The sequence below is a fragment of the Tachyglossus aculeatus genome, chromosome X5, assembly GCF_015852505.1.
Source record: "Tachyglossus aculeatus isolate mTacAcu1 chromosome X5, mTacAcu1.pri, whole genome shotgun sequence".
Lineage (NCBI taxonomy): Eukaryota > Metazoa > Chordata > Mammalia > Monotremata > Tachyglossidae > Tachyglossus > Tachyglossus aculeatus.
The window spans coordinates 2,513,951-2,531,405 of NC_052097.1; the positions used below are offsets into that span (position 1 = coordinate 2,513,951).

A 17,455-nucleotide genomic window follows, 5' to 3' on the forward strand; every position below is an offset into this window, starting at 1 on the left:
AAAATGAATAATATGTGTCCATGACATTGCTATGGGTCAGACGACTTGGCATAATACAAGACGGATGAAGAATAATAATAAGAGTGGTACTGTTAAGCGCTCTGTGCCAGGCATTGCTCTAACCACCGGGATAGATACAACGTAATCAGGTCATCCTTATCAAAGATATTTGAGTGCTTACCATGTGCAGAGCACTGTACTAAGCACTTGGGAGCATAAATTTAATTAGCAGACATGTTCCCTGTCCATAACGAGTTTTCAGTCTAAAGGGGAATACTGGCATTAATATAAGTAATTTGCAATACATAATTTAAAGATATATAAATAAGCATTGTGGGGTTGGGGAGAATATCAAGTGCCCAAAGGTCACAGATCCAACTGCAGCGAGGTCACAGGAGGGAGAGCAAACTGGAGAAAAGAGGGCTTAATCAGGGAAGGCCTCTGGAAGGAGATGTGACTTTAATAAGGCTTTGAGGGTGGGTGTAAACAATCCCTGTCCCCCGTGCGGCTCACAGTCTAAGAGAGACGAAGGAAGGGTACTTCATCCCCAATTTGCAGATAAGGAAACTGAGGCTCAGAGAAGTGAAGTGACTTCTGAGGAACATCCCTGCATCATACAATACCTTCTCCTCCCTGCCCAGTGGTTCTGCCTGGCAGGGTGATGAGGGTGAGAAGGGCATCGCATGAGCCTTGAAGCACCAGGATCTATGCCTTTGCAGCAGTTCAGAACTTCACGACCAGGGCTTGCCTACCATCGTTCCTTCGTTCATTCATTCAACCGTATTTATCATCAATCGCATTTATTGAGCGCTTACTGTGTGCAGAGCACTGTACTAAGCGCTTGGGAAGTACAAATTGACAACATATAGAGACAGTCCCTGCCCAACAGTGGGCTCACAGTTTAAAAGGGGGAGACAGAGAACAAAACCGAACATACTAACAAAATAAAATAAATAGGATATGTACAAGTAAAATAAATAGAGTAATAAATATGTACAAACAGATATATATATATATACATACATTTATTGAGGGCTTACTGTGTGCAGCGCACTGTATTAAGCGCTTGGGAGAGACACATTCCCTGCCCACGACGAGCTCATTCCCCATGGGAGAGTCCATCCATAAACCCATCCATGTGAAAAAAGGCCTCTCCACTACCTGTTCAATGGAGAGCAGTCCACAGCTTTCAGGAGTTGGACCGATCATTTTGCTTATTATATTTTTTTTGAAAGATACCCCCAGAGCTGCGTTTACCTTTCTCTCTCAAAGCATTAAAAAAAGGTAGTCGGTAGGGGCTTTTCAGAGCTGGTGGGCTGATGGAGAGAAAATATGAGCTGGCGCTGCACTGTTAATTAAATGTCAAATTATCAGACCTTCAAAGTCTGCCCAATGAAATAAAAGAATAATCCGACTTGAGTGTCAGCCAAGAGGTGCTGAAAAGCTTTCTGGCAGAGTAGAACACAGAAAAGATGGTACTCAAATCACCGCTGAGTATTCTGAAATTCTACCCCGGTAACTCTTCCTTTGAAGGGATAAAAGTTGGGGCTGCCCTCATTCGACAGGGCGTGAGCTTTCCCTGAATCACCGCAACTGAGGAGAGGTGGATAAATAGTTCAACGGTCTTCAAGGGCCAGTAAAGACCACCATCACACCATTCTGCCCAGTTTTACCCTGAAGCACAGGGGCTTAGATAGCAACCCCACCCTGACAAGATTTGGGGGAGCGTGAAGAGCTTTGGGGGCAGGAGGGTAAAAAGAATCAAATTCAGATTCAATCATCATCTTGTCCTGATGCTGCTGGCCTGGTCCTGGGTTGCCTGAGGTAGGAGATGAGGAAGGGGAGTCCTTAAAGTAGCTCCTTCTCTCTTCCTTCCCCCCCAGTCCTATTCCCACTCTTTTCTAACTCCCTCCTACCCGCCGTCACACACAAACATTTGCCAACTGCTGCAAGACTGTGAAAGTTGGCAGAAGGGCCCTCCTGCTACCGTGTGTGCCAGTTGGCCAGGGGCTTCCTCCATATGTGAACAGATATGTGTTTGCACATCCATGTGAGTGTTCGTACACACACAGGTCTTATCTGTCTTCGCCTGCCTTTGTGTCTGAGTGTGCTTGTCTGCCGGTGTGTGCGTTAAAATCTAAGGAGAGGGTAATGTGAGATGAGGACGTTTGGAAGGCAAAATCCTGGAAGCTCGTGAAGGGCGGGAAAAGTATCTGCTAATTGTAATTCTGTTGTACTGCACTCTCCCAAGCGCTTAGTACAGTGCTCCGTACAGAGTAATTGTTCAATAAATACCACAGATTGACTGATTAAACCTGTTTTTCAGGGGAACCTCTTGACCGACATGAACCACCTGGTGGGCTGCCGGGCCAAAGGACCCCCCAACTCTGAGCGTCAGAGACCCAGCTTATTCTTGGGTAGCCAGCACTCCCCGCTTTGTCACCCACTCCCCGGGCCAGGCTCCAGAGCCATTATAGAGAATGCCAGGGGCTCCAGGTAAGTAAAGGGCCGCCCTGAGGGGTGAGTTCTGCTCAAGGAGGTGAGGAGTATTAAAAGGGGTATTTAATGCCCTCAACCAACTTACCCCCATATCTAAACCCACAGTGAAGCTCTGGACCCAACCTGTCCTCCCAGATGCCAGACATATTTTCTTTCTCTAAACTGTAAGCTCACTGTGGGCAGGAAACGTGCTAACTCCGTAGTACTGTGCTTTTCCAAGAGCTTAGTAAAGTGTTCTGCGCGTAGTAAGCACTTTATAAATACCACTGATTGATTTAAGGGGACCTGGAAACAGACCTTCCAGATTACTCTGATTCCCCAGATTGTAAACTCCCTGAGGGCAGGAACCACGTCTTCTAACTCCCCCACTACAATCAATCGTATTTATTGAATGCTTACTGTGTGCAGAGCACTGTACTAAGCGCTTGGGAAGTACAAGCTGGTAACATATAGAGACAGTCCCTACCCAACAGTGGGCTCACAGTCTAGAAGGAGCTCTGCACATAGTAGACAGTCAATACTAGAGAAGCAGCATGGCATAGCGGATAGAGCCCGGGCCCAGGAATCGGAAGACATGGGCTCTAATCCTGGCTCTGCCAGTTGTCTACTGTGAGGCCTTGGGCAAGTCATTTTACTCTTCTGAGCCCCAGTTCCCTCATCTCTAAAATGGGGATTGAGACTGTGAGCACCATGTGGGACAGGGACTGTGAGCTCCACGTGTGTCCAACCTGATCTGCCTGTATCCAGCCCAGCACCCGGTACAGCGGCTGGCACACAGTAAGCGCTTAACAAATGCAACGATTATTATTATTACTACTACTGACGGATGCAAAACTCTAGCTCTGGTCCTGTCTCACCTCAGCCTGGAACAAAACCTCGTGGGCGCATTACTGTTAGAAATGATCTTATTTTTAAAGGCCGAGGCAGAAAAGCCACAGAGCCCAGGACCTGGTGGGCACTGATTTCATACTGTCCTCCAGAGAAAGTTGAACTCCCACGTAGAGAGGAATCAATTCTATTTTTCCATATTCCACAATAAGGGAACAAGGTGGCAGAGGTGACAACATAAACCTATCTTTAAGTGGAAAATTTTTACAGAAGTTGAACCCATCCCTTGGTGTAAAATGTGCTTCTCTCAACAAAACTAACTTTCCAACGGTTACTTTGGTTGACTGAGCCTATTTAGTAATGCTCAGATGTGACTTTCTAACAATTTTATCCATCAGCTACAAAACAGTTAAATTCCACAAACTGAACTTCAGTATAACTGGGCAATACTCTAATTCTGGACTTATTATGAAAGGCACTCATTTTACCAGGCATCAATTTCCTCACATCTAGAAAAGACCAGACATAGGCCTGTCTGATCAGGTCAACCTATGATGCACGGAGAACAACAACTCTTGAGGAAAGGATAGGTTGAACTAAATACTAAATATAAACCTCTTTCAGTCACTAGTACCAATTCAAGAGAATCATCTGGTCACGAAACAGCCCGCAAAGAGAAATGGGGTGCGATGTACTGTTTACAAAGGAACCGGCAACCATTTGAAAATCTATCATGAATCTGGAAGTAAGATTCCCTTCCTTCGATTTTAGGAACTAGTAAAATAACTCCCCAGGAAAGCAGAACAATAAATGACAGTTCATCTCCACCAAAATATGCTTATTTTGACCGTGAAGAAACACCCTCAAAACACCAGACAGCCCAAGAGCTGCCCCTTCCTAGGTCCCTCTCTATCTTTAACCACCTTCAGCAATAGTCAGACACCTCATGAGGGGGCAAACGGGCCGTATTTTTCCTCTAAAGCCATCAAAACTACCAAGAGTGAACAGGAATCCTCCATGCAACGGGGCCGGCAGAAAGCGACCAAATGCTGAAGAAACCAAGACAGCGGAATCCAACTTTCAAACTTTATTCCGACCGGTCTTGGGGGCCCGTCTTTTCTCCAGCTAACGGTTCCCATGTTGTAGGGGACGTCAGGTTGTTCCTTTTCAACCCAACAAGTTTCTCAACCAGACCACACAACGGCCAAATCACAGAAGTCCCATTTTAGTAAAAAAAAAAGCAGCACCCATTTTTTGTTTTTAAGAGCAGCCTTTAGATTCGTGGGGGGAGACACAGAAGCCTAGAGTGGGGGCAAACTAAAGAAGCTACGGAACCGTCAGATGTCCCGAAACAAAACCAAAGCCCGACCCGACTGATGCCCCGAAAGCTGAAAGGATAATGGTCTGATTTTTGGGGACCCCAATTCATTCATTCATTCACTCAATGGCATTTATTGAGCGCTTACTGTGTGCAGAGCACTGTACTAAGCGCTTGGGAAGTACAAGTTGGTAACATATTCATTCATTCATTCAATCGTATTTATTGAGCGCCTACTGTGTGCAGAACACTATACTAAGTGCTTGGGAAGTACAAGTTGGTAACATATTCATTCACTCATTCAATCGTATTCACTGGGCGTTTACTGTGTGCCACTTGCCAGCTGTGTGACTTTGGGCAAGTCACTTCACTGGGCCTCAGTTCCCTCACGTTTTGTTTTGTTGTCTGTCTCCCCCTTCTAATCAATCAATCGTATTTATTGAGCGCTTACTGTGTGCAGAGAGAGCACTGTACTCAGCGCTTGGGAAGTACAAGTTGGCAACATATAGAGACCATCCCTACCCAACAGTGGGCTCACAGTCTAGAAGGGGGAGACAGAGAACAAAACCAAACATATTAACAAAATAAAATAAATAGAATAGATATGTACAAGTAAAATAGAGTAATAAATATGTACAAAAATATATACATATATACAGGACTACAGGACTGGACTTCTAGACTGTGAGCCCGCTGTTGGGTAGGCACCGTCTCTAGATGTAGCCAACTTGGACTTCCCAAGCGCTTAGTACAGTGCTCTGCACACAGTAAGCGCTCAATAAATATGATTGAATGAATGAATGAATGGAAAATGGGGATGAAGATTGTGAGCCCCACGGGGGACAACCTGATCACCTTGTAACCTCCCCAGCGCTTAGCACACAGTAAGCGCTTAATAAATGCCATTATTATTATTATTATTATTACTAGGTGCTTGGGAAGTCCAAGTTGGCAACATCTAGAGCCGGTCCCTACCCAACAGCAGGCTCACAGTCTAGAAGGGGCAGACAGACAACTGAACAAAACATATTAACAGAATAAAGTAGATATGTACAAGTAAAATAGAGTAATAAATACATCCCGCTTAGAACAGTGCTTTGCACATAGTAAGTGCTTAACAAATGCCATCATTATTATTATTATTACTAGGCGCTTGGGAAATCCAAGTTGGCAACATCTAGAGCCGGTCCCTACCAAACAGCGGGCTCACAGTCTAGAAGGGGGAGACAGACAACAGAACAAAACATATTAACAGAATAAAGTAAATATGTACAAGTAAAATAGAGTAATAAATACATCCCGCTTAGAACAGTGCTTTGCACATAGTATGCGCTTAACAAATGCCATCATTATTATTATTATTACTAGGCACTTGGGAGCCCACTGTTGGGCAGGGACTGTCTCTATATGTTGCCAGCTTGTACTTCCCAAGCGCTTAGTACAGTGCTCTGCACACAGTAAGCGCTCAATAAATACGATTGACTGATTGATTGATTGAAGTCCAAGTTGGCAACACCTGGAGCCAGTCCCTACCCAACAGTGGGCTCACAGTCTAGCCGGGGGAGACAGACAACAGAACAAAACATATTAGCAGAATAAAGTAAATATGTACAAGTAAAATAGAGTAATAAATACATCCCGCTTAGACATACTAAGCGCTTAACAAATGCCAACATTATTATTATTATTACTAGATGCTTGGGAAGTTGGCAACATCTAGAGTCAGTCCCTACCCAACAGAGGGCTCACAGTCTAGACGGGGGAGACAGACAACAAAACATATTAACAAAGTAAATATGTGCAAGTAAAACAGAGTAATGCATCCCTGCGTCTATAGAGCCCTCCGGTCCGTTCATATTTATTGGGCGCCTACGGTCCAAGTTGGCAACATCTAGAGCCGGTCCCTACCCAACAGCGGGCTCACAGTCTAGAAGGGGGAGACGGACAACTGAACAAAACATATTAACAGAATAAAGTAAATATGTGCAAGTAAAATAAAGTAATGCATCCCTGCATATATAGAGCCCTCCGATCCGTTCCTATTTATTGGGCGCCTACGGTCCAAGTTGGCAACATCTAGAGCCTGTCCCTACCCAACAGCGGGCTCACTGTCTAGATGGGGGAGACAGACAACTGAACAAAACATATTAACAGAATAAAGTAAATATGTGCAAGTAAAATAGAGTAATACATCCCTCCGTATAGACAGCCCTCTGATCCATTCATATTTATTGGACGCCCACGGTCCAAGTTGGCACCATCTAGAGCCGGTCCCTACCCAACAGCGGGCTCACAGTCTAGAAGGGGGAGACAGACAACTGAACAAAACATATTAACAGAATAAAGTAGATATGTACAAGTAAAATAGAGTAATAAATACATCCCGCTTAGACCTAGTAAGCGCTTAACAAATGCCATTATTATTATTATTATTATTATTATTATTATTATTATTATTATTATTACTAGACGCTAGGGAAGTTGGCAACATCTAGAGCCGGTCCCTACCCAACAGCGGGCTCACAGTCTAGAAGGGGGAGACAGACAGCTGAACAAAACATATTAACAGAATAAAGTAAATATGTGCAAGTAAAATAGAGTAATAAATACATCCCGCTTAGAACAGTGCTTTGCACATAGTAAGCACTTAACAAATGCCATCATCATTATTATTATTACTAGACGCTTGGGAAGTTGGCAACATCTAGAGCCAGTCCCTACCCAACAGCGGGCTCACAATCTAGCCGGGGGAGACAGACAACTGAACAAAACATATTAACAGAATAAAGTAAATATGTGCAAGTAAAATAGAGTAATATATCCCTCCTTATATAGAGCCCTCCGATCCGTTCATATTTATTGGGCGCCTACGGTCCAAGTTGGCACCATCTAGAGCCGGTCCCTACCCAACAGCGGGCTCACAGTCTAGCCGGGGGAGACGGACAACTGAACAAAACATATTAACAGAATAAAGTAAATATGAGAAAGTAAAATAATAGAGTAATGCATCCCTCCGTCTATACAGCCCTTCGATCCGTTCCTATTTATTGGGCGCCTACGGTCCAAGTTGGCACCATCTAGAGCCGGTCCCTACCCAACAGCGGGCTCACAGTCTAGCCGGGGGAGACAGACAACTGAACCAAACATATTAACAGAATAAAGTAGATATGTGCAAGTAAAAGAGAGTAATACATCTCTGCATAGATAGAGCCCTCCGATCCGTTCCTATTTATTGGGCGCCTACGGTCCAAGCTGGCACCATCTAGAGCCGGTCCCTACCCAACAGCGGGTTCACTGTCTAGAAGGGGGAGACAACTGAACCAAACATATTAACAGAACAAAGTAGATATGTGCGAGTAAAAGAGAGTAATACATCTCTGCGTATACAGAGCCCTCCGATCCGTTCCTATTTATTGGGCGCCTACGGTCCAAGTTGGCACCATCTAGAGCCGGTCCCTACCCAACAGCGGGCTCACAGCCTAGAAGGGGGACACAGACAACTGAACCAAACATATTAACAGAATAAAGTAGATATGTGCGAGTAAAATAGAGTAATACATCTCTGCATATATAGAGCCCTCCGATCCGTTCCTATTTATTGGGCGCCTACGGTCCAAGTTGGCACCATCTCGAGCCGGTCCCTACTCAACAGCGGGCTCACAGTCTAGCCGGGGGAGACAGACGACTGAACAAAACATATTAACAGAATAAAGTAAATATGAGAAAGTAAAATAATAGAGTAATGCATCCCTCCGTCTATACAGCCCTCCGATCCGTTCCTATTTATTGGGCGCCTACGGTCCAAGTTAGCACCATCCAGAGCCGGTCCCTACCCAACGGCGGGCTCACAGTCTAGAAGGGGGAGACAGACGACTGAACAAAACATGTTAACAGAATAAAGTGGATATGTACAAGTAAAATAGAGTAATAAATACATCCCGCTTAGACATAGTAAGCGCTTAACAAATGCCATTATTATTATTACTAGGCGCTTGGGAAGTTGGCAACATAGAGAGACGGTCCCTACCCAACAGCGGGCTCACTGTCTAGAAGGGGGAGACAGACGACAGAACAAAACATATTAACAGAATAAAGTGGATATGTACAAGTAAAATAGAGTAATAAATATATCCCGCTTAGACATAGTAAGCGCTTAACAAATGCCATTATTATTATTATTATTACTAGGCGCTTGGGAAGTTGGCAACATAGAGAGACGGTCCCTACCCAACAGCGGGCTCACACTCTAGAAGGGGGAGACAGACAACTGAACAAAACATATTAACAGAATAAAGTAGATATGTGCAAGTAAAATAGAGTAATAAATACATCCCGCTTAGAACAGTGCTTTGCACATAGTAAGCACTTAACAAATGGCATCATCACCATTATTATTATTATTACTAGGCGCTTGGGAAGTTGGCAACATAGAGAGCCGGTCCCTACCCAACAGCAGGCTCACAGTCTAGAAGGGAGAGACGGACAACTGAACCAAACATATTAACAGAATAAAGTGGATATGTACAAGTAAAATAGAGTAATAAATACATCCCGCTTAGACATAGTAAGCGCTTAACAAATACCATTATTATTATTATTATTACTAGGCGCTTGGGAAGTTGGCAACATAGAGAGACGGTCCCTACCCAACAGCGGGCTCACTGTCTAGAAGGGGGAGACAGACAGCTGAACAAAACATATTAACAGAATAAAGTAGATATGTGCGAGTAAAATAGAGTAATACATCCCTCCTTATATACAGCCCTCCGATCTGTTCCTATTTATTGGACGCCTAAGGTCCAAGTTGGCACCATCTCGAGCCGGTCCCTACCCAACAGCGGGCTCACTGTCTAGAAGGGGGAGACAGACATCTGAACAAAACATATTAACAGAATAAAGTAAATATGAGAAAGTAAAATAATAGAGTAATGCATCCCTGCGTTTATAGAGCCCTCCGATCCGTTCCTATTTATTGGACGCCTCCGGTCCAAGTTGGCACCATCTAGAGCCGGTCCCTACCCAACAGCGGGCTCACAGCCTAGAAGGGGGAGACAGACAACTGAACCAAACATATTAACAGAATAAAGTAGATATGTACAAGTAAAATAGAGTAATAAATACATCCCGCTTAGGCATAGTAAGCGCTTAACAAATGCCATCATTATTATTATTATTACTAGGCGCTTGGGAAGTTGGCAACATCTACAGCCGGTCCCTACCCAAAAGCGGGCTCACAGTCTGGAAGGGGGAGACAGACAACAGAACAGAACATATTAACAGAATAAAGTACATATGTACAAGTAAAATAGAGTAATAAATACATCCTGCTTAGACATAGTAAGCGCTTAACAAATGCCATCATTATTATTATTACTACTAGGCGCTTGGGAAGTTGGAAACATCTAGAGCCGGTCCCTACCCAACAGCGGCTCACAGACTGGAAGGGGGACACAGACAACTGAACCAAACATATTAACAGAATAAAGTAGATATGTGCGAGTAAAATAGAGTAATAAATACATCCCGCTTAGAACAGTGCTTTGCACATAGTAAACGCTTAACAAATGTCATCATCATTATTATTATTACTAGGCGCTTGGGAAGTTGGCACCATCTAGAGCGGGTCCCTACCCAACAGCGGGCTAACAGTCTAGAAGGGGGAGACAGACGACAGAACAAAACATATTAACAGAATAAACTGGATATGTACAAGTAAAATAGAGTAATAAATACATCCCGCTTAGACATAGTAAGCGCTTAACAAATGCCATTATTATTATTATTATTATTATTATTATTACTAGACGCTTGGGAAGTTGGCAACATCTAGAACCGGTCCCTACCCAACAGCGGGCTCACAGTCTAGAAGGGGGAGACAGACAGCTGAACCAAACATATTAACAGAATAAAGTAGATATGTACAAGTAAAATAGAGTAATAAATACATCCCGCTTAGCCATAGTAAGCGCTTAACAAATGCCATCATTATTATTATTATTATTAGGCACTTGGGAAGTTGGCAACATCTAGAGCCGGTCCCTACCCAACAGCGGGCTCACACTCTAGAAGGGGGAGACAGACAGCTGAACCAAACATATTAACAGAATAAAGTAAATATGTACAAGTAAAATAGAGTAATAAATACATCCCGCTTAGACATAGTAAGCGCTTAACAAATGCCATCATTATTATTATTATTATTATTATTATTATTATTATTATTATTACTAGGCGCTTGGGAAGTTGGCACCATCCAGAGCCGGTACCTACCCAACAGCGGGCTCACAGCCTAGAAGGGGGAGACAGACAACAGAACATACTAACAGAATAAAGTGGATATGTGCAAGTAAAACAGAGTAATACATCTCTGCATATATAAAGCCCTCCGATCCGTTCCTATTTATTGGGCGCCTACGGTCCAAGTTGGCACCATCTAGAGCCGGTCCCTACCCAACAGCGGGCTCACAGCCTAGAAGGGGGAGACAGACGACTGAACCAAACATATTAACAGAATAAAGTAGATATGTACAAGTAAAATAGAGTAACAAATACATCCCGCTTAGACATAGTAAGCGCTTAACAAATGCCATTATTATTACTATTATTATGATTATTATTACTAGACGCTTGGGAAGTTGGCACCATCTAGAGCCGGTCCCTACCCAACGGCGGGCTCACTGTCTAGAAGGGGGACACAGACAACTGAACCAAACATATTAACAGAATAAAGTAGATATGTACAAGTAAAATACATCCCGCTTAGACATAGTAAGCGCTTAACAAATGCCATCATCATTATTATTATTATTAGTAGTAGTAGTAGTAGTAGTAGTAGTACTAGACGCTAGGGAAGTTGGCAACATCTAGAGCCGTTCCCTACCCAACAGCGGGCTCACACTCTAGAAGGGAGAGACAGACAACTGAACAAAACATATTAACAGAATAAAGTAAATATGAGAAAGTAAAATAATACAGTAATGCATCCCTGCGTTTATAGAGCCCTCCGATCCGTTCCTATTTATTGGACGCCTACGGTCCAAGTTGGCAACATCTAGAGCCGGTCCCTACCCAACAGCGGGCTCACTGTCTAGCCGGGGGAGACAGACAACTGAACAAAACATATTAACAGAATAAAGTAAATATGTGCAAGTAAAATAGAGTAATAAATACATCCCGCTTAGACATAGTAAGCGCTTAACAAATGCCATTATTATTATTATTATTATTATTATTACTAGACGCTAGGGAAGTTGGCAACATCTAGAGCCGGTCCCTACCCAACGGCGGGCTCACAGTCTAGAAGGGGGAGACAGACAACTGAACCAAACATATTAACAGAATAAAGTGGATATGTACAAGTAAAATAGAGTAATAAATACATCCCGCTTAGACATAGTAAGCGCTTAACAAATGCCATCATTATTATTATTATTACTAGGCGCTTGGGAAGTTGGCAACATCTACAGCCGGTCCCTACCCAACAGCGGGCTCACAGTCTGGAAGGGGGAGACAGACAACAGAACAGAACATATTAACAGAATAAAGTGGATATGTACAAGTAAAATAGAGTAATAAATACACCCCGCTTAGACATAGTAAGCGCTTAACAAATGTCATCATCATTATTATTATTACTAGGCGCTTGGGAAGTTGGCAACATCTAGAGCGGGTCCCTACCCAACAGCGGGCTCACAGCCTAGAAGGGGGAGACAGACAACTGAACCAAACATATTAACAGAATAAAGTGGATATGTACAAGTAAAATAGAGTAATAAATACATCCCGCTTAGACATAGTAAGCGCTTAACAAATGCCATTATTATTATTATTATTACTAGGCGCTTGGGAAGTTGGCAACACCTAGAGCCGGCCCCTACCCAACAGCGGGCTCACACTCTAGAAGGGGGACACAGACAACTGAACCAAACATATTAACAGAATAAAGTAGATATGTGGGAGTAAAACAGAGTAATCCATCTCTGCGTCTATACAGAGCCCTCGGATCCGTTGGTATTTATTGGGCGCCTCCGGTGTGCGAGGCTTACATGGTCCCCGGGGGTGGGGTCCGGGGCCTAGCGTGTTCCTGAGGAGAAGTGGTGGCCTGCCGCTCGCCTGCCCCCCGACCTCGCCATGGCCCGACCTTCCGCCTCAGCCCCTGCTGGTTTTCCCTGACTCGGCGGCTCCCTCCCTCCCTCCCTCCTTCCCTCCTTCCCTCCCTCCTTCCCGTCCGGCGCCTTCCCTCACCGTGCGCCTCGCGGCTCCTCCGGCTTCTTCCCGCCCCCGCCCCGCCTCCCTGTTGGCCTCGTCCCGTCCCTTCCCGTCCCTTCCCGCCTCATCCCGCTCCTCCTCCTCCGCGCATGCGCGCACCCGCCAGTGCGCACGCGCCGCCGAAGGGAGCCGCTCTCTCTTTTTTTTTTTTTAAATCGCAGGCCGAGCGCGAGGTGGCTGCCTCGCCCACTGCGCGTGCGCCATCCTCCCCCCCACCCGTCCTCCACCGTGCGCATGCGTCCTTCACGAAACCGGGAGGGGGGGATGCGCATGCGCGAGCAACGGCCGGCTGCCGAGGCCTCGTCCTGTCAGGCGGGGGGGAGGCCATAATAATAATTGTGGGATGAGGGAACTGAGGCACAGAGAATAATAATAATAATAAGATTTATTAAGCGCTTACTATGTGCAAAGCACTGTTCTAAGCGCTGGGGAGGTTACAAGGAGATCAGGTTGTCCCACGGGGGGCTCACAGTCTTCATCCCCATTTTACAGATGAGGGAACTGAGGCACAGAGAATAATAATAATAAGGATGATGGCACTTATTAAGCGCTTACTATGTGCAAAGCACTGTTCTAAGCGCTGGGGAGGTTACAAGGAGATCAGGTTGTCCCACGGGGGCCTCACAGTCTTCATCCCCATTTGACAGATGAGGTAACTGAGGCACAGAGAATGACAATAATGATGATGATGGCACTTATTAAGCGTTTACTATGTGCAAAGCACTGTTCTAAGCGCTGGGGAGGTTACAAGGTGATCAGGTTGTCCCACGGGGGGCTCACAGTCTTCATCCCCATTTTACAGATGAGGGAATTGAGGCACAGAGAATAATAATAATAATGATGATGGCACTTATTAAGCGCTTACTATGTGCAAAGCACTGTTCTAAGCGCTGGTGAGATTACAAGGAGATCAGGTTGTCCCACGGGGGGGCTCACAGTCTTCATCCCTATTTTACAGATGAGGGAACTGAGGCACAGAGAATAATAATAATAATGATGATGGCACTTATTAAGCGCTTACTATGTGCAAAGCACTGTTCTAAGCGCTGGTGAGATTACAAGGAGATCAGGTTGTCCCACGGGGGGCTCACAGTCTTCATCCCAATTTTACAGATGAGGGAACTGAGGCACAGAGAATAATAATAATGATGATGATGGCACTTATTAAGCGCTTACTATGTGCAAAGCACTGTTCTAAGCGCTGGGGAGGTTACAAGGAGATCAGGTTGTCCCACGGGGGGCTCACAGTCTTCATCCCCATTTTACAGATGAGGGAACTGAGGCACAGAGAATGACAATAATGATGATGATGGCACTTATTAAGCGTTTACTATGTGCAAAGCACTGTTCTAAGCGCTGGGGAGGTTACAAGGTGATCAGGTTGTCCCACGGGGGGCTCACAGTCTTAGTCCCCATTTTACAGATGGGGGAACTGAGGCACAGAGAATAATAATAATAATAATGATGGCATTTATTAAGCGCTTACTATGTGCAAAGCACTGTTCTAAGCGCTGGGGAGATTACAAGGAGATCAGCCCATTGTTGGATTAGAGATATGTTGCCAACTTGTCCTTCCCAAGCGCTTAGTACAGTGCTCTGCACACAGTAAGCGCTCAATAAATACGATTGATTAATCCCCATTTTACAGATGAGGGAACTGAGGCATAGAGAAGAATAATAATGATGATGATGGCACTTATTAAGCGCTTACTATGTGCAAAGCACTGTTCTAAACGCTGGGGAGATTACAAGGAGATCAGCCCACTGTTGGATTAGAGACATGTTGCCAACTTGTACTTCCCAAGCACTTAGTACAGTGCTCTGCACACAGCGCTCAATAAATACGATTGATTAATCCCCATTTTACAGATGAGGGAACTGAGGCACAGAGAATAATAATGATGATGGCATTTATTAAGTGCTCACTATGTGCAAAGCACTGTTCTAAACGCTGGGGAGATTACAAGGAGATCAGGTTGTCCCATGGGGGGCTCGCAGTCTTAATCCCCATTTTACAGATGAGGGAATTGAGGCACAGAGAATAATAATAATAATAATAATAATGGCACTTATTAAGCACTTACTATGTGCAAAGCACTGTTCTAAGCACTGGGGAGATTACAAGGAGATCAGATTGTCCAACGGGGGCCTCACAGTCTTAATCACCATTTTACAGATGAGGGAACTGAGGCACAGAGAATAATAATAATAATGGCATTTATTAAGCACTTACTATGTGCAAAGCACTGTTCTAAGCACTGGGGAGGTTACAAGGTGATCAGGTTGTCCCACGGGTGGCTCACAGTCTTAGGGCAGCGTACTAAGTGCTTGGGAGAGTACAGTATAACAGAGATAGTAGACATTTTCCCTGCCTTCAGTAAACTTACAGTCTAGAGGAGCTCCTTGATTCTAATTTTGAGAGAGGGGGTGCAGCTTAGGTGGAGGCTGGGAGATTTTTCTGGGGTCCGAGTACGTGACCGGAGGAGAATTCATTCATTCAATCGTATTTATTGAGCGCTAACTGTGTGCAGAGCACTGTACTAAGCGCTTGGGAAGTCCAAGTTGGCAACATATAGAGACGGTCCCTACCCAACAGTGGGCTCACGGTCTAGAAGGGGGAGACATGTTGAGCTCTTGATTCTCTCATCCTGACAGGGTGAAAGCTCTGTCCAAGGGCAGGCCGTGTTCCCCTAAAGAGAATGTGACCTTTTTTTTTTTTAATGGTATTTCTTAAGCGCCTACAGTGTGCCAGGCACTGTACTGGGTGACAGAGTAGATACAAACTAATCAGGTTGGACACAGTCCCCGTCCCACATGGGGCTCACAGTTTAATTCCCATTTATGGATGAGGTCACGGAGGCCCAGAGAAGTGAAGGTGGACAGACAAGTGGCGGAGCCGGAATTAAAACCCAGGTCCTTCTGAATCAATCAGTCAATCAATCAATCAATCAATCAATCATATTTATTGAGCGCTTACTGTGTGCGTCTCCCCCTTTTAGACTGTGAGCCCACTGTTGGGTAGGGACTGTCTCTATATGTTGCCAACCTTTTAGACTGTGAGCCCACTGTTGGGTAGGGACTGTCTCTATATGTTGCCAACTTGTACTTCCCAAGCGCTTAGTCCAGTGCTCTGCACACAGTAAGCGCTCAATAAATACGATTGATGATGATGATGATGATGCAGAGCACTATACTAAGCGCTTGGGAAGTACAAGCTGGCAACATAGAGAGACGGTCCCTACCCAACAGTGGGCTCACAGTCTCGAAGGGGGAGACAGAGAACAAAACCAAACATACTAACAAAATAAAATAAATAGAATAGATAGGTGCAAGTCAAATAAATAAATAGAGTAATAAATATGTACAAACATATATACATATATACAGGTGCTGTGGGGAAGGGAAGGAGGTAAGATGGGGCCTGAATCCCAGGCCTGTGCTCTATTGAATAAATAAATAGAATAATAAATATGTACAAACATATATACCTATATACAGGTGCTGTGGGGAAGGGAAGGAGGTAAGATGGGGCCTGAATCCCAGGCCTGTGCTCTATTGAATAAATAAATAGAATAATAAATATGTACAAACATATATACCTATATACAGGTGCTGTGGGGAAGGGAAGGAGGTAAGATGGGGCCTGAATTTACTCTGAATTTATTCACTAGGCGAAGCTGTTTCGCTGCTTCCCTTTGAACTCCATGTTAAACACCGAGACCTCCTGATTCCTGGATTTTTCGCGGGCGCTGAGATGAAGTTTTTATCATCATCATCATCATCAATCGTATTTATTGAGTGCTTACTATGTGCAGAGCACTGTACTAAGCGCTTGGGAAGTACAAATTGGCAACATATAGAGACAGTCCCTACCCAACAGTGGGCTCACAGTCTAAAAGGGGGAGACAGAGAACAAAACCAAACATACTAACAAAATAAAATAAATAGGATAGATATGTACAAGTAAAATAAATAAATAAATAAATAAATAGAGTAATAAATATGTACAAACATATATACATATATACAGGTGCTGTGGGGAAGGGATAGATTAGATTATGTGAGGATTAGAATAATATCACAATTATTGCCTTAAGTGGAATATACTACAAACATATGGGGGAATATGTTCCCCTGAAAGCGATTTTATTTGCTTATTTCCTGCACGGAGGGACCAGTCAAGGAGTGTGAATGGTTCGGTGCAAACCGTCATCACCCCTGCCACATCTCGAGCTCAGAGATCTCTGTGCCTCGGTTACCTCATCTGTAAAATGGGGGATTAAGAGCGGGAGCCCCATGGGGGACAGGGACTGGGTCCAGTTTAATCAACTTGTAAGAGCTTAGAACAGTGTTTGACACATAGAAAGCGCTTATCAGGCACTATTATTATTATTGTTTATTATTATATTATTATTACTATTATTATTATTATTATTATTTATTGTATATTATTTATTTATCATCCAGCATTCAGTTGCAGAAGCGCACCCGACTGTATTTGTTCCAGACCACATAAATAAATCTCTGCACGTGCAGAAGATG

General features: G+C 44.2%; 1 protein-coding gene across 1 annotated transcript in view; it reads right to left on the reverse strand.

Annotated features, from left to right (window-relative positions):
• CLOCK (clock circadian regulator) overlaps positions 1–12,958 on the reverse strand; it is a 90,358-nt gene extending 77,400 nt beyond the window's left edge. Inside the window, exon 1 of the mRNA XM_038769294.1 lies at positions 12,890–12,958. The gene's annotated coding sequence lies outside the window, so the exon portion shown is untranslated. The remainder of the gene's footprint in view (positions 1–12,889) is intronic.
• Positions 12,959–17,455: the final 4,497 nt, after the last annotated feature.